The sequence below is a fragment of the Pleurodeles waltl genome, chromosome 11, assembly GCF_031143425.1.
Source record: "Pleurodeles waltl isolate 20211129_DDA chromosome 11, aPleWal1.hap1.20221129, whole genome shotgun sequence".
In the NCBI taxonomy this organism is placed as follows: Eukaryota; Metazoa; Chordata; class Amphibia; order Caudata; family Salamandridae; genus Pleurodeles; species Pleurodeles waltl.
In genome coordinates, this window is record NC_090450.1 from 947265562 (window position 1) to 947290545 (window position 24984).

At 47.0% G+C, this 24984-nt stretch overlaps 2 protein-coding genes across 5 annotated transcripts in view; one reads left to right on the top strand and one right to left on the bottom strand.

Moving 5' to 3' along the window:
- The window catches only part of LRRC75B (leucine rich repeat containing 75B), a 98698-nt gene that overhangs the window by 34229 nt on the left and 39485 nt on the right, over window positions 1-24984 (bottom strand). The window lies entirely within an intron of this gene.
- GGT1 (gamma-glutamyltransferase 1) overlaps window positions 8176-24984 on the top strand; it is a 400159-nt gene continuing 383350 nt past the window's right edge. Inside the window, exon 1 of one of the 4 annotated variants that reach the window (XM_069215124.1) lies at window positions 8176-8302. The gene's annotated coding sequence lies outside the window, so the exon portion shown is untranslated. The remainder of the gene's footprint in view (window positions 8303-24984) is intronic. The other 3 variants (XM_069215125.1, XM_069215123.1, XM_069215130.1) reach the window with 3 other exon arrangements.

Sequence of the window (24984 nt, forward strand, 5' to 3'; positions counted from 1 at the left end):
TAGATTGTTAGGATTTGAAGGATGGCAGTTGCTGTCCTGGTGGCTACCCTGCTGGATGTGCTGTACTGGAAATAAAACTACTAACTTACCAAGAGTGGAGACTCTTTGTATCAGGTGGCGACGAGAATAGGATTGCTTTAAATGAACACTCTGAAATTTGTTACATTCATCAATGTTGATCAGAGTAAACAAAGAACGCGAATCCACCATCATCCTGTAGCCGACCCCATTGATTTCAACAGAACACAATGGTTTATTTGCCAAAGCTTGAGTTACTACAGCTATATCTTCTTCAAAAGCTGACTCTTCTTCCACTACAAGTACAACACGTTCATCGCTAGAGTCAATATGACTGTTTTTTTTCTGCAAGAGTTGCTGCATGAGAATCCATCGCATTGACTGATTTAACATTCTTCACATCTTTTACCCACTCTCCTTTACACACTTTCATGAAATGCTCCTTTTTTTTGCATTTGTTGCACCATTTATCAAACGCAGGACAGGACTGAGAATTTCCTAAATGCCTTCTACTTCCACAACAAAAACATTCTAATGGCTTCCTCTTGGTGTCACTGAGTGCGGTAACACTCTTTTCTGTCTGTTTGATGCTCCATTGTGATTGTACACTTTGCACCTCAAACTTCATGTTCATTTGCTCCATAAACTTTGTCGTAGACTCAATGGTGCTGGCCACTTCTATAGCTTTAGCCATCGTAAGATTCTCTATAGTTAATAGCTTCTCTTGCACTTTCACATTATTCGATTTTTCAACCACTTGGTCTCGAATCACTTCCTCTTCAAACGCTTTAAAATCACAAGTTGCAGCTAATATTCTCAGTTCACTTGCAAAACTTTCAATGGATTAATTTGCATCTGCAGCATCCTATAAAATTTGTGACGTCCCATTATGACATTCCCTTTCTTTTTAAAACGTGCATCTAAAGCTTTTATAGCTGCCTCATACTCATCAGTCTCATCACCTTCTCCCAGCACAGGTACAGTTGGTAAATGTTGTAATATTTTCCTGCCCTCCATACCTAAAGAATGTTTCAACAAAGCAATTTTTTTTTTTGTGTGAAAACATTCCCTTCAATTGCATCCAAATATGCTTCAAACCCCTCTTTCCATTGTTCCCATTCTAAAGGAGGTAAACCTGCAGATGACAAAAATGGAACCGGAGGAATGACTGCTTGTTGCATTTTCTTTTCCTAAATGGCAAAAATATGCAAAACCTTGAAACCGGAGTTTAAGTACAAATCACTGTATCTGCACTTAAGTGTGCAAATCAGTGTAAGCATGAATGTCATATGAAATATAACGTAGTTCACAACTGTCAAATCAATATGTTCCAAAAAGTGTGCAAATCACTGTAATCTGCACTCAAGTGTGCAAATCACTGCAGTCGTCAATGACTCCAAATAACTCCATAGAAGTGTGCAAATCACTGTAATTTGCACTATTCCCGATGCCCAATATTGTGGATAAAAAACGTTGCCATAGTACACAAACCAGCGCCCTCGCGCTGACCTCCAAGTTGATACAGTATCCAGGCAATAGCACAGCTGTGACGTGTGCTTCTAGAAACCGGGTTGCCGTGGATACGCGTAGTCCAAACAACGGAACCACGCTCACATCCACGCGTTCTCTGTGCGCCGCGTGCTCTGCTCCCTCGCTCCTGCCCCAAATCCGGCTCTCCTTACCTCCTCAGAGGCCCGCAACAGCTCTCTGCCCTCAAAGAACGCTGCTACTGCCTCCTCAAAGAACCGCTCCCCACTCCCTTCTCCGGAGCAAAAACAAAGGCTGTCGCCCACTAGGACACTCTCTGGGTAGCATAATTAGGAAGACGCTACGCTGCTGGAAACAACGTGGCCCAAAGCTCGTCGCCACCTGATACACAGATCATAAGCCATTGGTCAAGTTGTTTTCAACTAAGGGAGCTGTCAAAGCGATGCCTAGGATTGCTAAATGGCATTATAGACTGCAAGAATTTCAATTCAGTTTGGAGTATATTGCTGGTGTTAAAAATAGGTACAAGAAACAAAATGAGGGGTTTCATTTGTTCGTACAAATTATGGTTCCTGCTCTAGAAAGCAAAAACGAGGAGGCGCGTTCTATACATTCTGAAATACTCTTCTCATCCATGTCAGAACAATGTCTGGCATCCTGAGACATGTACCTCCAGCCCCAGCAGGAGTCTGTCATTTGGCTTCCCAGTGATCTACTGGAGCTTCACCGGAGAGATCTAATGAGCAGCTCGAGAGCTAACATTCTGTATTCAAGAGTAGAATATAGAATATGTTGGAATATGAGCTCTTGAATTTAAAGCAGTTCCTGTGGCTTAAATGAGCACTGAGGGGTCAATGTGGCTATGGAACCTGCTGGTTACAAATGTGAGGAAGAATGTCTGGGTTTTTGGTCAATTGAGGCTTAATATATTTTTTAATTGGCTAAAAATAGCTGAAGCGAGCGAGAGATCCCTCCATTAGTAAACTACCCCCTTTCCACATCTGCTTACTCATGATACCCATCTTCACTGTCATTTGTTACCACCCACCCTGTTAAAATAGTAACATATTGATAGACATTGAAGGTTTTTAATCTTCTATTAAAATGAAGGTGAGTAGATTTGTTTTTTTAGAGGTGCAGGAAGCTACTTACAGACAGATGTCATATTTTAAATTAATCGACTTGTGGTCCTAAGGGAAGTGAGACCCTCCGAAAGAGTTGCTGTTTAGACATTAATTTTTGTATTTTAACTTTTTCCTGCTTCCTCTTGTCAAGAGTTATATCTTTGTGCATAAATGTGCATTGGCTTCAAACTAATTTTTTGGAGAGTTAAAAATAAGAAAATTATAAGACATTTAAAAATGGATGCGGATGGTGGTCAGACTGCAGCCAACGTGGCGGTCCGAGCACCACATCACAACCCTGGCGGTCGGGCCGCCAGGGAACCGCGAGTTCTGCCAGGATCAGAGATCCCGGCGGTCTGGAGGTGGTGGTGGTCCTAATCAAGCAGCACTGCTGTGGGGATTACGACCCCCTTCTCCGCTAGCGATTACAAGGCGGTACCACCGCCATGAAAATGCTGATGGAGAATGGGTGCAGGGACCCCCAGGGGCGCAGGGGGCCCCAGGGGGGGTCACTGCATTGCCCATGCACATGCCAAGTGACCTCAGACTTGGCATGTTATGCATACATTGTGTATAAAAATCCCTGGTTTTGAAGGTTCATAGGTGACTTTCCATTTTACTCCCAAGACTGTCCGATTATTCTGAGACTATTTCACTTGAGATGCTGCCAGTACTCTTTATGAGTATGATACTTAGAATTTACCTATATTCTTGTTTGAATAGGGACTCTGCTGTTTTGTGATTTTGAATTTCTGTACTTGAGTCTTTGAGGCAGATTTGTGTATTCTTAATAACAATTCTGTCATTAATCTATTTAACCCTAGTTTTGATCGAAAACTCAGTTATAAATGATACTAATTTTGATTCTGGTTTTTACCTCGCTAAATTTGTGTTATTGATGAGGAGTGTAGCCTCTTACCACAAGATAAACAAGTGACCTCAGAGGTGAACTGCCAAATTAAAAATTGGGGTGTCATAATTATTGGGGTTCAGATGATTATTGGGGTTCGACTCCCACATGAACATATCTCCCACCTTCCCTTACACTTAACTTTGTACTTTTTTCAGAAAGGAGTCTTGTTAGAAATGTAGTTTCTGGTTAGCAAGGGTATGCACCTAAGCCAGGCAGAACCCACCACTCTAGTCAGGGCAAGTATGTTACACACTAAAGATAACCTTTGCTCACCCCCTGGTAGCTTGGCACAGAACAGTGAGGCTTATCCCCTGAGGTCATTTGTAAAGCGTTTGCGTAATACCCTCACACCAGTAACATAATAAATACACCACAAAAGAGACTCCACACAGGAAAATAAAAAATATGCTTTTTGTAGTGTATATTTCATAGGACCAAAAACACCTGATCATAAATAGTGTGCGTAGCATATCACTGAAGTAGTGCTCATTATCTTGGTGAGGCAGGAATAACATTGTCAGGTATCACAACATCAGGGCATGAGACATTATAGCACAACTCATACCTCACAAAGTGTCACCAGGAGCATTTAAAAATATGCTTCTATATTATACGGCTACATCACTATACCAGTAATGGCATTCATCAGTAATTACTTCGCCAAATGGACACAGGGCACAGATCATAATGAGCGCAAAAGGCAAAAAGGCTATCTAGGTTGCACCCATCATAAAACATTACTGTGCATTCTATGCAGTCCCCTTTGGTAGCATTTGTTGTCCTGGATAAGGCATGGCAGAAACGACATACATCCATATATTAGTGCTGGGAATACCACAGATAATGAAGAAAACATGTAAATCACCCAATGCCATCCTTACACACAGGGTGTGGTGCCCCTGCACTCCTGTCAAGTTGCATGTGGGAATGATGCCCCACGCAGGGCGTAGCAGCAGCTGCATGACTATCACTGTCAATGAGCAATCTCCAGGTTTCCCAAAAGTGACAAGGTTTTTTTTTTTAAGTGTGTGTGTGGGTGGGGGAGGTGTGGGGACCACCATCGAGGACTCACCATGCCAGGAGACAACAAAAACGAAATAGATTTCTCCAGGTGCACCACCCCCAGAGATGCAGACACTGCCACCCTTAGCTGGTAGACCTCCCTGATCTTTCCTGCCTACAGGACTACCCACTGGGCTGTAGAGACGGGCTGTCAGGCCGGCCTCCACCCACAATCCCAGTCGGTGAGTGTGAGGGGTGCCCAACACTCTGGGCGGCCACACGGCTCCCTCGGTTGTGTCTTGATGGCTGGTATGGTGGCAGGCCTCAGGAGCGGGACCCACAGTGACAAACCCTATCATATCCGGTGTGCCAGGTAAGTGTAAACGCTGCCTTGCCTGTGCGTGCACGGAGCGCATGACACTCCGGGGCGCTCCTGGAGGATTTTCCTTTGGTAGCTTGGTGCTCCAGCCGGTCTCCTCGTGCTGGGCCACCAGTAGGACGACGGAAGCATGATGGAAGCACTTCACCCACACAGGAGGGAGGGATTAAGACCTCACCACTGGCTGCTATGGATGAGGCAGGCAAGGGACTGAAGTCAGCGCATCCAACACACTATCTGGATAGACAACAGGGCAGGCCACCAAGCCCTGGTAGAACACCTAGATGAGAGCACTAGAGGGGCAGTAGGCCAGCTCACCAAAGCAAGTAGTGGCAGTTCCTCCTGACAATCCAGCAATGCCTAAGTAGTCCAGGGTCAGGGAACAGGCTGGAGGCAGGGCAACAAGCAAAAAAGCAGTTCAGTTGAGTCCTTTAAGTAGCACACCAATCAGGCACCAAGGTAACAAACAGGAAAACAGTCCAGAGGGGCCCTTCTGACAGAGGTTCAGTCCCAGTTACAAAAGTGTTCTCTCCATCATGGTGCCAGAGCCCCTGTACTTATACTCCAAAAATGCCTTTGCTCAGGGGGTAACTTCAAAAGAGCCCTTTTAAGTTAAGTACCACACCCTTTAAAGTCAGTCCTGTCTCCAGACATCAGTAGGGGGTAATCAGTCCATTGTGCAAGGGCAGGACACAGCATGTTCACATGTAATGTGTGAACGAGCATCCTTCTCCCCAGGATGACTATCAGTATGCAGATGCCTGTTCTGTCCCACCTAGCCCCTCCTGTGTGATGGTTGTCTGGAAAGTATGCACCAAGTGGAGCTGTCACTCTGCCCCAGATGTGGATTTGAGGCAGGCTGCAAAGCACTAGAGGTATAAGCACAGAGAAATGCCCACTTTCAAAAAGTGCCATTTCTAAAACAGTCATGTAAAATCCACGTACACCAGTAAGCAGGATTTCTCACTACCATTCCAGACATACCAAACATGCCAATGCTAACTCCTCACAGATCAGAAATCACCACTTAGACATATATAAGGGAACTCTCAATGCAAACCTAGGAGAGGAGCAGCACTCACAGTAGTGAAAAACAAAATAGGCTGTTTGTTACTACTAGCACATGTAATACATAAACATATATGTCCTACCATTCACATACACAGCACATACACATCACCCTGCCAATGGGACTTATCTAGGGCCTACCTTAGGGGTGACTTAGTTGTATTAAAATGTGAGCTTAGGCCTTGGCAAGTAGTTTGACTTGCCAAGTCAATGTGGCATCAAGCTACACATGCAGGCGCAGGCCTGACAAGTTTGAAAGCCTACTTCTGTGGGTTGCACAATCTGAGCTGCAGGCTCATTAGTAGCATTTAATTTAAAGGCCCTGGCTATATGGTATACCACTTTACAAGGGACTTGCAGGTAAATTAAATAAGCCAAATAGGTCTACGCCAATTATACCAGGTTTAGAGGAGAGAGTACATGCACTCTAGCACTGATTAGCAGAGGTAAAGTGCCCAGAGTCCTAAAGCCAACAAAAAAAAGAGTCGGAAAAACAGGAGGAAAAAAGTTTGGGAATAACCCTCCAGGAAGGGCCATTTCCAACAAAACTTTATACATACAGTGCGTCAAACTGAATTAATATGTGATACTTATAATTATTTAAAAGAGTGTACTAATTAGGGCATACATTCAACACAGATATTGCACTTAGGAGGTAAATGGGGTAGAGAAGGAGATATCCTTCCTGTGACTGCATTACACAGTATGTGAATAGGAAACCTGGGTTCAAATCCCAGTTTAAAAATCTTGGCTACCCTACTTGTGTGATCCTGCACAAGTCAATTTCCTTCAGTACTTATTTAGTCTGAGAGCACGATGAACGAATGGAGCTCTGGTTGTGTACTATCCCCCGTGCTCGAAATGGAAAAATAGAACTCCAGGTACTCTGTACCGGAGTACCTGCTTGTTTCTGAGAAGTGCCGGTACTCTCCAATTGAAAGTATTACGTTTTTCTGAAAAAGTGCAGGTACTCTCCCTCTCAAAATAAAAAACTGCCGGTACTCAGTACCGGCCCATTTAAAGCACTGACTATACCAAAAAACGGAAGTGCAGTATGTATAAACTTAACGAGTGTAAGGTGTCATAGACATTAACGTTGCTCTACATACCAAGAAAACAAAACCAGCATTGTTCAGCTGTACAATACAAGTGTCATACTGACATTTTTTTAGGTTCACTCTTGGCAGTTTAAAAACGATTACTGCAGCGCTATGTTCAGACTGGGTTAAAAAAAATCGCCTGTTTTTAATTTCTTTATTTTTTATTTTTATATATTAGCATGACACTTTCAGTGGCATTTACATGCCGAATCTTTTGATGTCTCGGCTCGTGCTCTGGAACACAGATGTGGCGACCAGATGGCTCCATGTCAGTGGGCATCACTTTTCCATTTTCTGGACTTCGCTTTTGCATAATAGTGCATTCTGGGAGTTGTAGTCTTGGCTCGTTTTAATTGGACCAAGACACCTGATGCTTTGTAAACGGAAAATGAGTGTCCCTGTGATGTGGAGCAATCTGCTCGGTTCTTCTGTGAATTGTCTGGCGACACGACCCCTGCCACAAGTAAGGGAGAACGGCTCAAGTTCAGGGACACTTATCAAGTACTGTTTCCTCCTCTCACTATTCGTCGCGTCCTGTTTCTGTTGCCAGTACAGATCTACGCCTGATTCGGCTGAACGGCTCTGGGGTCACTGGTCACTGGTCACTCCCTGCAGTTGTTCGACCGGTTCTCTCAAACTTCCAGGGCAGAGAGCCCAAGCCTCGGCTGTTGCCAATAGCTCTTGGATGTAATCAACGGGGACCCCGACCTCTTGGCGCAGACGTTGGCATCTTGCCTATCTACCTACCTACCTACCTACCTACCATCCATCCCCCCCCCCCCCCCCCCAAGGGATTTAGCTGAACTAAAGCTCGCGGGTCATGCGCCAAGGGTGACTGGAGGCTTCATACATCTACTCATTCGTTCGCCTTAGAGGTTATCACTTTTTGTGACACGGAAAAATAATTAAACGCTTTTCCTTTTTTTGCTATTTTAGGAAAGAGGGTGATATTACCTGGATCCCATGACCTGCGCAGCACTTAATTCCGCTGGCTCTTACTATTGAAGAATGCAAACATCCGAAAGAAAAAGCCAGGAATGACGAGGGGGCGTGGCCTGACCCGTGGTTTGTGGGCCAATGAGGAAGCCAAGTTCATTGGCTATCCTTCCTTCATTGTACACGTTAACAGCGTGGGATACCCTGACACGCGAGGAGCCGAGCCGGGCGCACCTGTGAGAGAAGCTGCTGCGGGCTGGAGGGCGTCGAACAGGTAATGCAGTCTAAAAACTTGCACTCAAAGCAGGGCCCGGCTGGCCAGAAGGCACCCTGGCATTTCCCAGGTAGGCCGAGACAGTGCTTAATTTGTAAATAAAGAGGTGCCGGTGCTCAAAGCGCTTCTCTTAAACACGAGGCTGCTGTAATTAAATCTACCAGCACTGAATACTGAGGCAGCGTAATCCTGAAGCCACCTCCTCAATCCATTTACCACCACCCCTGCCCCTTCAGCTCATCCTGCAACTTTCTACTTTCTCCCTTTATGACGCTTTTTAGTTTTTCCTTCTTCCGCCTTTCACATATGTGTCTTTTGCTCGCAGGAAATGCTTGAGGCATAAGAATAAGCCCCGGCCCTCACAAATAAGTGCCGGTGCTCAGCACCGGAAACAACAAGCACAAATTAAGCATTGGGCCGAGGGGCAGGCAGGGACCTGCTTACAGAGCAGGTTGGGCGGTCAGTTGTGCTGGGTTCCAAGGGCACCGGTCAGATGCAGCAAGGGAAACCGACAAGGGCGGCTGCTGAAGTTTGGAATTGTTGGGGCTTAAAATGAAACCACTAATTTTTCATTTTCCGTGATTTTTTCCGAGTAAGAATGCGTGTGCAGGCCAGCACCTTTGTAAACAAAGAGGCTGGGCCTTGTAGAGAAGCATACTCTTTTTTTGACTTGGCAAGGCTGGTCTAGTAATGATTAAGGGTTGCTTTTGTGTAATTACATTATGTGAGATTACTAATAATTAGGCAAAATGCAAATCCAGCATTTTACGCAATATGCATTTGCGTCCATTTTGGATGTGATCGCCCATTTCATTGCAACAAAAGAGCCTCCCAACCAGAAGTGCGCAATCTACAGCAGCTTGCGTTCTGACTGTCCTTGTGCTTTCATATTGCCACGAATGTGATACTTGCTGAAGCGTAATTGAAATTTCACCCGCGACTAGTGACATTTGTGCAGTCTAAAATTGTTAGTTTTGATGAACAGAAGATAATAAGCCACAATCTTTGGGGACTAAGTGTACTTTTCGTGACATTTTGTTTAGGTCTATCAGAGGGACAGGATACAGGAAAAAATAGGGTTTAAAAGGGGGGCTGCCCCATTTTAAAATCATCCTAAAAGAGACGGTCATTGTGCCCCTCAGGTGTGACACGTTTTGCAGTGTTCTGGTCTCTGGCTCTACAGGGAGATGTAGGGAAGACCAGAGGCCTACGTGGGCAGGCTGTATTGAGAAGGACATTCCCAAGCTTTTTTATATTTTACAGAAACCAGCTCCCATACTTTATGTAAACCCACCCTTCCTGAATGCTTAATGCCAACCTTGCTGTCAGTGGTGGCCGCCACAAATCTCAATGAGGGGGGCTGGGCGGAAGAAGGGGGGATGGAGGTGGGAAAACAAATAAAAAGTAAACTAACAAAAAAAAGAAACATACCACTTCCTGCTGCCACTGCTCACCTCGCTGTCCTCTCCCAATGGTGTTGGTGTCCCAGCAGTCTCTGGGACATCAGCACATGCTCCCAATGCAAACCTGGGGGAGAGAGGCAATGCTCCTCCGCTCCCACAGAGGAACTACCACTGGCTGTATTAGGGGTCTTCATTTTGATTACTTAACTAATAGTTTGGACTTCACGTGGTAGGTACATTCAGAGCAGCCATTGCCACGGACACATGGGCCGTGGTACACCCACCAGCGTTCACTAAAGCTCACTGTCCTCCGCGTGACAGAAGATGGAAGAGGAGAGAAGTGGCACCTGTACATCTCCACAGTTGTCACTTGCTCGGAGTAGGAACTGTAAGCTATACACAGCACCATGGCTTTAAATGGACGGACTTTTTAATACAAGAATATTGGTGCTGTCCCATTAGCAGTGTCTGCACATTTCGTGCACTGCAGACCATCTGCCCTAATTCCTCTATCACCTCCATGCACCCACTTGGCAACTAGAATAAAACAACTACTTTCCCATGCCAACCTCTGCCCCCACCAGGATAAAAGTTCCCCGTCAGTTACCAGGAGCATGGAGATATTTCTGCTCTTTGAGGATTAGGCGTCACCCTCCCCCATTACGCAGCAGTAAGTGCGGTTGCTAGAGACTGAGATGCTGCATGAACCAACCAGTTAATTTGATTCAAATCCTCTAGTAGTGAGTCACTGGTGCCTGTGCCGGAGCAGGTGTGAGCTCCAGTGGAAGTGCAGGGGTGAATGCAAGAGCCAGAGAAGGCGTGAGCTCCAGTGGAAGTGCAGGGGTGAATGCAAGGGCCAGAACAGTTGTGAGCTGCAGTGGAAGTGCAGGGGTGAATGCAAGGGCCAGAACAGTTGTGAGCTGCAGTAGAAGTGCAGGGGTGAATGCAAGAGCCAGAGAAGGCGTGAGCTCCACTGGAAGTGCAGGGCTGAGTGCAAGGGCCAGTGCAGGTGTGAGCACCAATGGAAGTGCAGGGGTTGAATGCAAAGGCCAGAGCAGGTGTGAGCTCCAGTGGAAGTGCAGGGGTGAATGCAAGGGCCAGTGCAAGTGTGAGCTCCACTGGAAGTGCAGGGCTGAATGCAAGGGCCGGAGCAGGTGTGAGCTCCAGTGGAAATGCAGGGGTGAATGCAAGGGCCAGAGCAGGTGTGAGCTCCAGTAGAAGTGCAGGGTTGAATGCAAAGGCCAGAGCAGGTGTGAGCTCCAGTAGAAGTGCAGGTGTGAGCTCCACTGGAAGTGCAGGGCTGAATGTAAGGGCCAGAGCAGGTGTGAGCTCCAGTGGAAGTGCAGGGCTGAATCCAAGGGCCAGAGCAGGTGTGAGCTCCAGTGGAAGTGCAGGGCTGAGTGCAAGGGCCAGAACAGGTGTGAGCTCCAGTGGAGGTGCAGGGGTGAGTGCAGGGGCCAGAGCAGGTGTGAGCTCCAGTGGAAGTGCAGGGGTGAATGCAAGGGTCAGAGCAGGTGTGAGCTCCAGTGGACGTGCAGGGCTGAATGCAAGGGCCGGAGCAGGTGTGAGCTCCAGTGGAAGTGGAGGGGTGAATGCAAGGGCCGGAGCAGGTGTGACCTCCAGTAGAAGTGCAGGGCTGAATGCAAGGGCCAGAGCAGGTGTGAGCTGCAGTGGAAGTGCAGGGCTGAATGCAAGGGCCAGAGCAGGTGTGAGCTGCAGTGGAAGTGCAGGGCTGAATGCAAGGGCCAGAGCAGGTGTGAGCTGCAGTGGAAGTGCAGGGCTGAATGCAAGGGCCAGAGCAGGTGTGAGCTCCAGTGGAAGTGCAGGGCTGAATGCAAGTGCCAGAGCAGGTGTGAGCTGCAGTGGAAGTGCAGGGCTGAATGCAAGGGCCAGAGCAGGTGTGAGCTCCAGTGGAAGTGCAGGGGTGAATGCAAGGGCCAGAGCAGGTGTGAGCTCCAGTAGAAGTGCAGGTGTGAGCTCCACTGGAAGTGCAGGGCTGAATGTAAGGGCCAGAACAGGTGTGAGCTCCAGTGGAAGTGCAGGGGTGAATGCAAGGGCCAGAGCAGGTGTGAGCTCCAGTGGAAGTGCAGGGCTGAATGCAAGGGCCAGAGCAGGTGTGAGCTCCAGTGGACGTGCAGGGCTGAATGCAAGGGCCAGAGCAGGTGTGAGCTCCAGTGGACGTGCAGGGCTGAATGCAAGGGCCAGAGCAGATGTGAGCTCCAGTGGAAGTAGAGGGCTGAATGCTAGGGCAAGTGCAGGTGTGAGCTCCAGTGGAAGTGCAGGTGTGTATGCAAGGGCCGGAGCAGGTGTGACCTCCAGTGGAAGTGGAGGGGTGAATGCAAGGGCCGGAGCTGGTGTGACCTCCAGTAGAAGTGGAGGGGTGAATGCAAGGGCCGGAGCTGGTGTGACCTCCAGTAGAAGTGCAGGGCTGAATGCAAGGGCCAGAGCAGGTGTGAGCTGCAGTGGAAGTGCAGGGCTGAATGCAAGGGCCAGAGCAGGTGTGAGCTGCAGTGGAAGTGCAGGGCTGAATGCAAGGGCCAGAGCAGGTGTGAGCTCCAGTGGAAGTGGAGGGCTGAATGCAAGGGCCAGAGCAGGTGTGAGCTCCAGTGGAAGTGCAGGGCTGAATGCAAGGGCCAGAGCAGGTGTGAGCTGCAGTGGAAGTGCAGGGCTGAATGCAAGGGCCAGAGCAGGTGTGAGCTCCAGTGGAAGTGCAGGGGTGAATGCAAGGGCCAGAGCAGGTGTGAGCTCCAGTGGAAGTGCAGGGGTGAATGCAAGGGCCAGAGCAGGTGTGAGCTCCAGTGGAAGTGCAGGGCTGAATGCAAGGGCCAGAGCAGGTGTGAGCTCCAGTGGACGTGCAGGGCTGAATGCAAGGGCCAGAGCAGGTGTGAGCTCCAGTGGACGTGCAGGGGTGAATGCAAGGGCCAGAGCAGGTGTGAGCTCCAGTGGACGTGCAGGGCTGAATGCAAGGGCCAGAGCAGATGTGAGCTCCAGTGGAAGTAGAGGGCTGAATGCTAGGGCAAGTGCAGGTGTGAGCTCCAGTGGAAGTGCAGGTGTGTATGCAAGGGCCGGAGCAGGTGTGAGCTCCACTGGAGGTGCAGGGCTGAATGCAAGGGCCAGAGCAGGTGTGAGCTCCAGTGGAGGTGCAGGGCTGAATGCAAGGGCCGTGCTTTAACACTGCTATGAGTCTCATGTTGGGATTCTGTACCCACTCTCTGAAGGTTCAGCCAGAAGAAGCTGTAAAAACAGCTTGTTCTGTACTCGCTTTTATACTTGTGGGAGTTCAGAAACCTTACAGAAGCTTGGCACACAGTGAGAGTGCTGTGGGAAATATGGAACTAAAACTTACAGCAAAATAAACTGCAAGTTAGTGGTGCCGCAGAAGCACAAGTCTTACTCACCACACTGGACACAATCACGCGCTAGCTGGACAATAAGATGATGAACAGAATGAGGAACTGGCTAGGAATCGATCCATGAACGTAAATGCCCGGGGTAGCGGAAGTGACATTACGCCCTCTTTGACCTTCAATTTCATTCACACACACATGCTTACACATTCACACTTACACACACGCACGCACGCAAACACACACCCACCCTCAAGCACACACACAACACGCATTTAAAAGCATTTTACTCTCCTCGGCTGCCAGGGAGCGCCGTAGTCCAGCTAATTGTAATTTTATTACACTGACAGAGAATAATGAAACATTATTTGCTGTTAGTGTTATAGGAAATGAGAGAAAACGAGAGAACGCACTGCCATGGTGCTCCTGGCCCTGATCTTGCAACCTCTGAAGCTAGGGGTCGCAAGAGGCGAGCCAGGGGTCGACCCCTAAATAACGTCCATGAATCAATCTAGTGCTTAGGGAATCTAGCTCCACATTTTATCAAACAACTGCTTCCTGGTATTCCTAAACTTTCTCAACTGCACCCCGGTTTTAACATTCAACTGCTCTGCGTTCTTTTCTGTGAGGTACCTTGTGCTAAATAACCAGTGAAGCTCATTTCCTTTCCACTTGACGTGCCCTGCAGGGGTATTGACTGGGCATGCACGAGGAGGCTGGGGAGTCGAGCCACTAGCCAGTGCTAGAAAGGGGGCTGTTCTCGTACCAGTGGCGTAGCGTGGGTTGTCAGCACCCGGGGCAAGGCAAGTAATTTGCGCCCCCTAACCTGGGGCAAGGCAAGTAATTTGTGCCCCCTAACCCGTGGATTTAGTCTCTTCCAAGATGTTGTGCCCGGTGCGGCCGGCCCCCCCTGCACCCCCCACGCTACGCCACTGTCTCGTACTAATGCTGCGGCTAACGTCAGCTCTCGGCTTCCTGGGGAAGGCCTTGTGGTGAGATACAGAGATCCCTCCCTCAGCCACAGACTCGGAGTGAGAGTCGAGTTTCTCCTTGCTCTGTGCCCCTTGTACTCTGTTTACTTAAACCGGTTTATTGAAGATAATAAACCATATACCTACCGCAACCTTCTTCGTTGGAGTCTTCACTTCATGTATGGCGACGAGGATGGAGCGATGTCCGTGACTGGCAGTAGCTGATCCTGTTCGTGACCGGCTGTACTCTCTTTCGTATGTTTTTCTTCGTTTATTTATTTATTTATTTTCCCAGTTGCCGATTTCTCAACTACTTTCGGCGAGTTTCTTCACGTCATTTTGTTTTCGGAGCTTGACCTTGGAGCACAGAGTGTTTTTGTTCTTCGAGATACCGTTAATTCCAACGGCATCTCCAGCGCGAGCACAACGCACTACCAGTGTTCTAGTTGGCGCGTGTGCATCGGGCGAGCGTGTGTTTCATTGCGCGCACACGTGTTTTTTCATTGCCTGGAGCGCATTTGTTCATACATACCTTAGCGCTCCTACCTTACATGAGCTGTTGGTATCGAGTGCTGGCTTTCCCAAGCCTTCTGATTTTTTTTTTGCTGCTTCGCACTCGCACGAATGACAAGAAACAGAGAAGAAGGACTCTACTCTGAAACTTTCCGATCATCAAAATAGAAGTTGGACTAGGAAGGATTGCTGAAAGGATTGACTTCTTGCTGGAAGGCCATCTTTCGTGGGATTTTGGTTTATACACAACCATAATTTTTTTTTCTTCTCTTTTCCCTTTTCCTTTGCCTTTGTTTATTGTTTTTTTGTTGTACTTTCTTTGAAAAGAAATGCAAAACGTGTTGCCACCATCACCTTTTTTACAGGACCCAGGTGATCCTCCTTTGGAATGGCGATTATGGTTACGCTCATTCAAGGCCTATTTAGGAGCCATTGACGACCATAAATGTAGGCCTGAGAGAAAAAAAAGTTTGATGTGCTATTATTTGGGTGTGGAAGGACAGAATATTTTTGACCATCTACCAGTTTATGAATTACGTGAAGAAGAGGAATTAGATGAGTTCGAGATGGCTGTTGCGCAGCTGGACAAGTATTTCATCAAAACTAAGAATGTTGTAGTACATAGATACAAATTCTTTACCCGAGTGCAAAATCCTAATGAAAGTGTGGATTCTTTCATTACTGCTTTAAAAGTGTTAGCTGCCAAATGTGAATTCGAAAGTTTTACCTCACAATTGATACGAGATCAACTTGTGGCAAGATGCTACTCTAAAAGAATCCAAGAAAAATTGTTAACGTGCAAAGATCCATCTTTGGACAAAGCCATAGACCTAGCGAAGAGCATTGAGTGTTCTTTAGAGGATGCTAAGCAATTAGAATTGTCTTTATCTAATGTTTCCATTTCAGGTGCAGTGGTGAATTCGCAGATCAATGATCACAAGAAACAGTTTCGTCCTGAGAAAAAAACAGATTTTACCCCACTTTCGAAAAATGCCTTATCTTCCAGAGTAAACCAAAAGACTATGTGTTACAGATGTGGATCTTTGAACCATGTTTCCTCCTTTAGGAATTGTCCTGCGGTCAACCAACAATGCAGGAACTGCAATAAACTGGGACACTTTTCACGTGTTTGCAGAGGTGGGAAGAGGGGCAGTGTCCGTTGTGTTCTTGATGCTGAAAATGAAAATGTGCAACAGGATGATAATGAACTTGTATTAGTTGTCAAGGACAATATGTCATCTGCTAGCAAAATGGTCATGGATCCTGAAATTGAGGTGCTTGTGGGAGGTGTTGCTGTCAAGTTGTTAGTGGATACAGGAGCACGAATTACTATTGTCTCATTTGACAAATTCAATGAGTTTTGGAGTGATAAAACTATTTTTCCTCCAGACGTTACTACCTTGGCGTTTGAGGGGAGTAAGATTGATTTGATTGGGTATTTTTGGACTACTTTGTCCATTTCTGGCGAGACCATTCATGGGAAGGTATATGTGGCAAGAAAAGGTATTAACGTTTTGGGCTTAATTCATCAAGCTGATTTTAAATTAATCATCAAACCAGGAAGGAATAGACCTGTGTCTATTGATAGAAGCAATACCAACTGTATCAAAACATCTTCTGAAGTGGGTTGTCCTTGGCAACGGAGGTTCAAGGGATTGTTCCAGGACAAGTTGGGTAAAATATCTAATGTCACACACACTATCAAATTAAAACAGGGTGTTGTCCCCGTGAAGCATAAACTGAGGAATGTTCCATTTAGTGTAAGGGCAGAATTGTCTAGGTTGTTGAAGGATATGTGTGAACCGGGCATAATAGAGAAGGTAGAGGCCACTCTTTGGTTATCTCCTATTGTTCTAGCGAAGAAAAGCTCTGGTGACCTGAGGATGTGTGTGGACTTAAGAAGTGTGAATGAAGCGATTTGGGTTAATAGTTTTCCGTTGCCTAGGATTGATGATTTAATTGCAAAAGCGGGTTCTGCTAGTTGGTTTACGAAGTTGGATCTTAGATAGGCATACAACCAAGTAGAGCTTGATGCTGATTCTCGTTATCTCACAGCCTTTGTAACGCCATATGGGATTTTCCAGTTTTGCATATTACCTTTTGGTTTAGCATCTGCGGCTGCTGCTTTTCAGAGATTAATGACTGACATGTTCCCCAATAATCCCAATGTAGTCATGTTTCAGGATGATATTCTAATTTTCGCTGACACTGAGGCGGTTCATGATAGAGTTTTAGAGGGGGTCTTGCAAACTCTAGAAGAAAGAGGTGTCACTTTAAGAAGAGACAAATGTCTCTTTAAAACTCGGGAAATAGAGTATCTAGGACATGCTTTATCTGAGCACGGTGTCAACCCCAGGCCTAAATTAGTGAAGAGCATTCTCGATGCTCCTGTACCTAAGACTAAAGAACAGTTGCTTTCTTTTTTGGGATTATGTGAATTTTATGCAAAGTTTTTAAAGGATTTTGCTAAGACTTCTGAATGTTTTAGGGCTATGCTTAAAAGCAAGCAATTGTTCTTTTGGTCTAAAGAGTGCAATGAGGCTTTTGAGCATATTAAACAACAGATTGTCAACTCGCCAGTTTTACAACCTTTTTCAGATAGTAAAAAGACCATTGTAACTGTGGATGCATGTGAATATGGGTTGGGCGCAGTGTTAACACAGGTTTCTTATGGGGGCAAGGAAAGCACCATTGGGATTGCTTCAAGGACATTGCGGGTAGTTGAGCGGAAGTATTCCGTAATTGAAAAAGAACTCCTGGCTTGTGTATGGAGTGTGGAAAAATTCAAACAATACCTCTGGGGTAGACATTTTGTATTAAAAACTGATCACCGTCCCCTGGTGGAAATTTTATCAGGAAAAAAAATTAAACGCTCAACTGCTCGCATAGCCCGGTTATCTGCCAAATTGTTAGAGTTCAATTTTTCGATTGAGTATATTCCAGGGGGAAAAAACAGTAGGGCTGATTGCCTATCCCGTTTACCTATATCAGATGAAGAGGAACAACTTGAATGGGATACTGAGGTAGAAGAGTGTTTTATAGCATGCATTGCTGAGACTTTGGATGAAGATGTTTGGATTAAGTCGTTACATAATGATAAACTGTTGTGCGATGTCATTCATTATGTTAAGACTGGGTGGCCTAAAGAGAAGACTCTCTTGCCTAATTTACAACCTTTTTGGAAAATTTCTGAGGAATTATCTGTTGAGGGTGACAAACTCATTAGAGGTGACAAACTTATTCCACCAGAGTGTCTTAGGAGAGATCTGATTCTCAAAGCACATATTGGACATCTTGGTTCTACTATCACAAAAAGGAAGTTAAGATCTGATTTCTGGTGGCCAAGGATGGATAAGGAAATTGATGAGCTAGTGAAGAGTTGCCCCAGGTGTTGTGTAAGTGACAAAGTTCTGGTTACTCAAGGAAGTTGTGATTCTTTTGTTCCTTCACCAGCAAGAGCTTGGCAGAAAATTGGTTTAGATTTTCTTGGTCCTTATCATGTACTACCTCCAGACTTGAGGTATTTTATGGTTATAGTAGATCATCTCTCTAGATGGATGAGGTATTTCCTATAAGACGTCCCACTACACAAAGTGTTATTAAATGTCTAAAAGATGTTTTCAGTCGGGAAGGATTACCTGAACATATAATGACTGACAACGGAGTACAATTTGTATCTACAGAAATGTGCCATTTTTTGAACAGGTGTGGTATCAAACACATAAGGACGCCTCTTTATCATCCTCAAAGTAATGGTATTGTTGAACGCTTCAATTGTGTACTTGTTGAGTGTATCCAAGCAGCAATTAAAACTAACATGTCTGTGAGGCAAGCCATTAAAGAATTGATTTGGTCTCATCGCACAACACCACACGTTGCCACTGGCAAGACTCCTTTTGAATTGATGAGGGGAAGGATTGCGACCTCAGAACTATGTCCTTTTTGGATGATTGAACTACTTCATGAAGGTAGTAATGTGAGGGAGGTTTGGCAGTCAGCAAAAGGTAATTCTGATGAAATGGGAAGGAATAGGTTGAGAGTTACACCGAAGAAAAAAGTCCTCCAGGTTGGTGATTGGGTGAGAGTTAAAGATCCTTTGCTAGTCAGAAAAGGCTTTTCAAATTTAAAGCGCCCCAACAAGTTCTGGAAGTATGCAAAAATGCAGCTAGATTGTCTGATGGATGCTGGTGGGGTGTCGCACGTTTAGCTTTAGATCCCAGTGTTCGAATAAGGGGTGAGCACGAAGGTTGTCCAACCAGTAGCAATGAAACCGTTGTTCACAACTCTTCTAATTGTGCAAAGAAGGATTCTCACTGTAAAAGGGAGGATAAGGGTAAGCGGGAATTTTGCAGGGAGTCCCGTAGACCGGCTAAGTTCAGTGATTATGTAATGTCGTAGACTGGCTATGTTCGGTGATTTTGTAATGTCGTGAAAACTACTTCTATGGCCAACATTCTTTTAGTAGATTGTTACCTTGTATTTTGGTTTTACAATAACTTTGTATATAGTTTTAATAACTCATCAGTTTTGGTTGTTCAGGTTAATGTTGTTATTTCCATTGTTTGTATTTGTTAAATGAAAATTGTTTTTTATTAAAAGAGGGGGGATGTTGTGATGTGATTGTAGGAAGTTGGCTCTGTATGTGCTATTTCAAAGTAAGGAATAGCATGCACAGAGTCCAAGGGTTCCCCTTAGAGGTAAGATAGTGGCAAAAAGAGATAATACTAATGCTCTATTTTGTGGTAGTGTGGTCGAGCAGTAGGCTTATCCAAGGAGTAGTGTTAAGCATTTGTTGTACATACACATAGACAATAAATGAGGTACACACACTCAGAGACAAATCCAGCCAATAGGTTTTTGTATAGAAAAATATCTTTTCTTAGTTTATTTTAAGAACCACAGGTTCAAATTCTACATGTAATATCTCATTCGAAAGGTATTGCAGGTAAGTACTTTAGGAACTTCAAATCATCAAAATTGCATGTATACTTTTCAAGTTATTCACAAATAGCTGTTTTAAAAGTGGACACTTAGTGCAATTTTCACAGTTCCTAGGGGAGGTAAGTATTTGTTAGGTTAACCAGGTAAGTAAGACACTTACAGGGCTTAGTTCTTGGTCCAAGGTAGCCCACCGTTTGGGGTTCAGAGCAACCCCAAAGTCACCACACCAGCAGCTCAGGGACGGTCAGGTGCAGAGTTCAAAGTGGTGCCCAAAACACATAGGCTAGAATGGAGAGAAGGGGGTGCCCCGGTTCCGGTCTGCTTGCAGGTAAGTACCCGCGTCTTCGGAGGGCAGACCAGGGGGGTTTTGTAGGGCACCGGGGGGGACACAAGCCCACACAGAAATTTCACCCTCAGCAGCGCGGGGGCGGCCGGGTGCAGTGTAGAAACAAGCGTCGGGTTTGTAATGGAAGTCAATGGGAGATCTAGGGATCTCTTCAGCGCTGCAGGCAGGCAAGGGGGGGGTTCCTCGGGGAAACCTCCACTTGATCAAGGGAGAGGGACTCCTGGGGGTCGCTCCTCCAGTGAAAGTCCGGTCCTTCAGGTCCTGGGGGCTGCGGGTGCAGGGTCTCTCCCAGGTGTCGGGACTTTGGATTCAAAGAGTCGCGGTCAGGGGAAGCCTCGGGATTCCCTCTGCAGGCGGCGCTGTGGGGGCTCAGGGGGGACAGGTTTTGGTACTCACAGTATCAGAGTAGTCCTGGGGTCCCTCCTGAGGTGTCGGATCTCCACCAGCCGAGTCGGGGTCGCCGGGTGCAGTGTTGCAAGTCTCACGCTTCTTGCGGGGAGCTTGCAGGGTTCTTTAAAGCTGCTGGAAACAAAGTTGCAGCTTTTCTTGGAGCAGGTCCGCTGTCCTCGGGAGTTTCTTGTCTTTTCGAAGCAGGGGCAGTCCTCAGAGGATGTCGAGGTCGCTGGTCCCTTTGGAAGGCGTCGCTGGAGCAGGATCTTTGGAAGGCAGGAGACAGGCCGGTGAGTTTCTGGAGCCAAGGCAGTTGTCGTCTTCTGGTCTTCCTCTGCAGGGGTTTTCAGCTAGGCAGTCCTTCTTCTTGTAGTTGCAGGAATCTAATTTTCTAGGGTTCAGGGTAGCCCTTAAATACTAAATTTAAGGGCGTGTTTAGGTCTGGGGGGTTAGTAGCCAATGGCTACTAGCCCTGAGGGTGGGTACACCCTCTTTGTGCCTCCTCCCAAGGGGAGGGGGTCACAATCCTAACCCTATTGGGGGAATCCTCCATCTGCAAGATGGAGGATTTCTAAAAGTCAGAGTCACCTCAGCTCAGGACACCTTAGGGGCTGTCCTGACTGGCCAGTGACTCCTCCTTGTTTTTCTCATTATTTTCTCCGGCCTTGCCGCCAAAAGTGGGGCCTGGCCGGAGGGGGCGGGCAACTCCACTAGCTGGAGTGTCCTGCTGGGTTGGCACAAAGGAGGTGAGCCTTTGAGGCTCACCGCCAGGTGTGACAATTCCTGCCTGGGGGAGGTGTTAGCATCTCCACCCAGTGCAGGCTTTGTTACTGGCCTCAGAGTGACAAAGGCACTCTCCCCATGGGGCCAGCAACATGTCTCGGTTTGTGGCAGGCTGCTAAAACTAGTCAGCCTACACAGATAGTCGGGTAAGTTTCAGGGGGCACCTCTAAGGTGCCCTCTGGGGTGTATTTTACAATACAATGTACACTGGCATCAGTGTGTATTTATTGTGCTGAGAAGTTTGATACCAAACTTCCCAGTTTTCAGTGTAGCCATTATGGTGCTGTGGAGTTCGTGTTTGACAAACTCCCAGACCATATACTCTTATGGCTACCCTGCACTTACAATGTCTAAGGTTTTGTTTAGACACTGTAGGGGTACCATGCTCATGCACTGGTACCCTCACCTATGGTATAGTGCACCCTGCCTTAGGGCTGTAAGGCCTGCTAGAGGGGTGTCTTACCTATACTGCATAGGCAGTGAGAGGCTGGCATGGCACCCTGAGGGGAGTGCCATGTCGACTTACTCGTTTTGTCCTCACTAGCACACACAAGCTGGCAAGCAGGGTGTCTGTGCTGAGTGAGAGGTCTCCAGGGTGGCATGAGACATGCTGCAGCCCTTAGAGACCTTCCTTGGCATCAGGGCCCTTGGTACTAGAAGTACCAGTTACAAGGGACTTATCTGGATGCCAGGGTCTGCCAATTGTGGATACAAAAGTACAGGTTAGGGAAAGAACACTGGTGCTGGGGCCTGGTTAGCAGGCCTCAGCACACTTTCAATTGTAAACATAGCATCAGCAAAGGCAAAAAGTCAGGGGGCAACCATGCCAAGGAGGCATTTCCTTACACAACCCCCCCCCCCCCAAACGAAAGAGGATGAGACTAACCTTTCCCAAGAGAGTCTTCATTTTCTAAGTGGAAGAACCTGGAAAGGCCATCTGCATTGGCATGGGCAGTCCCAGGTCTGTGTTCCACTATAAAGTCCATTCCCTGTAGGGAGATGGACCACCTCAACAGTTTAGGATTTTCACCTTTCATTTGCATCAGCCATTTGAGAGGTCTGTGGTCAGTTTGAACTAGGAAGTGAGTCCCAAAGAGGTATGGTCTCAGCTTCTTCAGGGACCAAACCACAGCAAAGGCCTCCCTCTCAATGGCACTCCAACGCTGCTCCCTGGGGAGTAACCTCCTGCTAATGAAAGCAACAGGCTGGTCAAGGCCATCATCATTTGTTTGGGACAAAACTGCCCCTATCCCATGTTCAGAGGCATCAGTCTGCACAATGAACTGCTTAGAATAATCTGGAGCTTTTAGAACTGGTGCTGAGCACATTGCTTGTTTCAGGGTGTCAAAGGCCTGTTGGCATTCCACAGTCCAGTTCACTTTCTTGGGCATTTTCTTGGAGGTGAGTTCAGTGAGGGCTGTCACAATGGATCCATATCCCTTCACAAACCTCCTATACTACCCAGTCAAGCCAAGGAATGCCCTGACTTGAGTCTGGGTTTTTGGAGCTACCCAGTCCAGAATAGTCTGGATCTTGGGTTGGAGTGGCTGAACTTGGCCTCCACCTACAAGGTGGCCCAAGTAAACCACAGTTCCCTGCCCTATCTGGCATTTGGATGCCTTGATAGAGAGGCCTGCAGATTGCAGAGCCTTCAAAACCTTCTTCAGGTGGACCAGGTGATCCTGCCAGGTGGAGCTAAAGACAGCAATATCATCAAGATAAGCTGTGCTAAAGGACTCCAAGCCAGCAAGGACTTGATTCACCAACCTTTGGAAGGTGGCAGGGGCATTCTTTAAACCAAAGGGCATAACAGTAAACTGATAATGCCCATCAGGTGTGGAGAATGCTGTTTTCTCTTTTGCTCCAGGTGCCATTTTTATTTGCCAGTACCCTGCTGTCAAGTCAAAGGTACTTAAGAATTTGGCAGCACCTAATTTATCTATGAGCTCATCAGCTCTTGGAATTGGATGGGCATCTGTCTTGGTGACAGAATTGAGCCCTCTGTAGTCCACACAAAACCTCATCTCTTTCTTTCCATCTTTGGTGTGAGGTTTGGGGACTAAGACCACTGGGCTAGCCCAGGGGCTGTCAGAGCGCTCAATTACTCCCAATTCCAGCATCTTGTGGACTTCCACCTTGATGCTTTCTTTAACATGGTCAGATTGTCTAAAGATTTTGTTCTTGACAGGCATGCTGTCTCCTGTGTCCACATCATGGGTACACAGGTGTGTCTGAACAGGGGTTAAGGAGAAGAGTTCAGGAAACTGTTGTAGGACTCTCCTACAATCAGCTTGCTGTTGGCCAGAGAGGGTGTCTGAGTAGATCACTCCATCTACTGTGCCATCTTTTGGGTCTGATGACAGAAGATCAGGGAGAGGTTCACTCTCTGCCTCCTGATCCTCATCTGTTACCATCAACAGATTCACATCAGCCCTGTCATGGAAGAGCTTAAGGCGGTTCACATGGATCACCCTCTTGGGGCTCCTGCTTGTGCCCAGGTCCACCAGGTAGGTGACCTGACTCTTCCTTTCTAGCACTGGGTAAGGGCCACTCCATTTGTCCTGGAGTGCCCTGGGAGCCACAGGCTCCAGAACCCAGACTTTCTGCCCTGGTTGGAACTCAACCAGTGCAGCCTTTTGGTCATACCAAAACTTCTGGAGCTGTTGGCTGGCCTCAAGGTTTTTGGTTGCCTTTTCCATGTACTCTGCCATTCTAGAGCGAAGGCCAAGTACATAGTCCACTATGTCCTGTTTAGGCTCATGGAGAGGTCTCTCCCAGCCTTCTTTAACAAGGGCAAGTGGTCCCCTTACAGGATGACCAAACAGAAGTTCAAAGGGTGAGAATCCTACTCCCTTCTGTGGCACCTCTCTGTAAGCGAAAAGTAGACATGGCAAGAGGACATCCCATCTCCTTTTGAGTTTTTCTGGGAGCCCCATGATCATGCCTTTTAATGTCTTGTTGAATCTCTCAACCAAGCCATTAGTTTGTGGATGGTATGGTGTAGTGAATTTATAAGTCACTCCACACTCATTCCACATGTGCTTTAGGTATGCTGACATGAAGTTGGTACCTCTGTCAGACACCACCTCCTTAGGGAAACCCACTCTGGTAAAGATACCAATGAGGGCCTTGGCTACTGCAGGGGCAGTAGTCGACCTAAGGGGAATAGCTTCAGGATACCTGGTAGCATGATCCACTACTACCAGGATATACATATTTCCTGAGGCTGTGGGAGGTTCCAGTGGACCAACTATGTCCACACCCACTCTTTCAAAGGGGACCCCCACCACTGGAAGTGGAATGAGGGGGGCCTTTGGATGTCCACCTGTCTTACCACTGGCTTGACAGGTGGGGCAGGAGAGGCAAAACTCCTTAACCATGTTGGACATATTGGGCCAGTAGAAGTGGTTGACTAACCTCTCCCACGTCTTGGTTTGTCCCAAATGTCCAGCAAGGGGAATGTCATGGGCCAATGTTAGGATGAACTTCCTGAACAGCTGAGGCACTACCACTCTCCTAGTGGCACCAGGTTTGGGGTCTCTGGCCTCAGTGTACAGGAGTCCATCTTCCCAATAGACCCTATGCGTTCCATTTTTCTTGCCTTTGGACTCTTCAGCAGCTTGCTGCCTAAGGCCTTCAAGAGAGGGACAGGTTTCTTGTCCCTTACACAGCTCCTCCCTTGAGGGTCCCCCTGGGCCTAAGAGCTCAACCTGATAAGGTTCAAGCTCCAAAGGCTCAGTTCCCTCAGAGGGCAGAACTTCTTCCTGAGAAGAGAGGTTCCCTTTCTTTTGCTGTGTTGTAGTTGGTTTCCCAACTGACTTTCCTGTTCTCTTGGTAGGCTGGTCCATTCTTCCAGACTCCAGCTCTACTTGTTCACCCTGTGCCTTGCACTGTGCTCTTGTTTTCACACACACCAGTTCAGGGATACCCAGCATTGCTGCATGGGTTTTTAGTTCTACCTCAGCCCATGCTGAGGACTCCAGGTGAT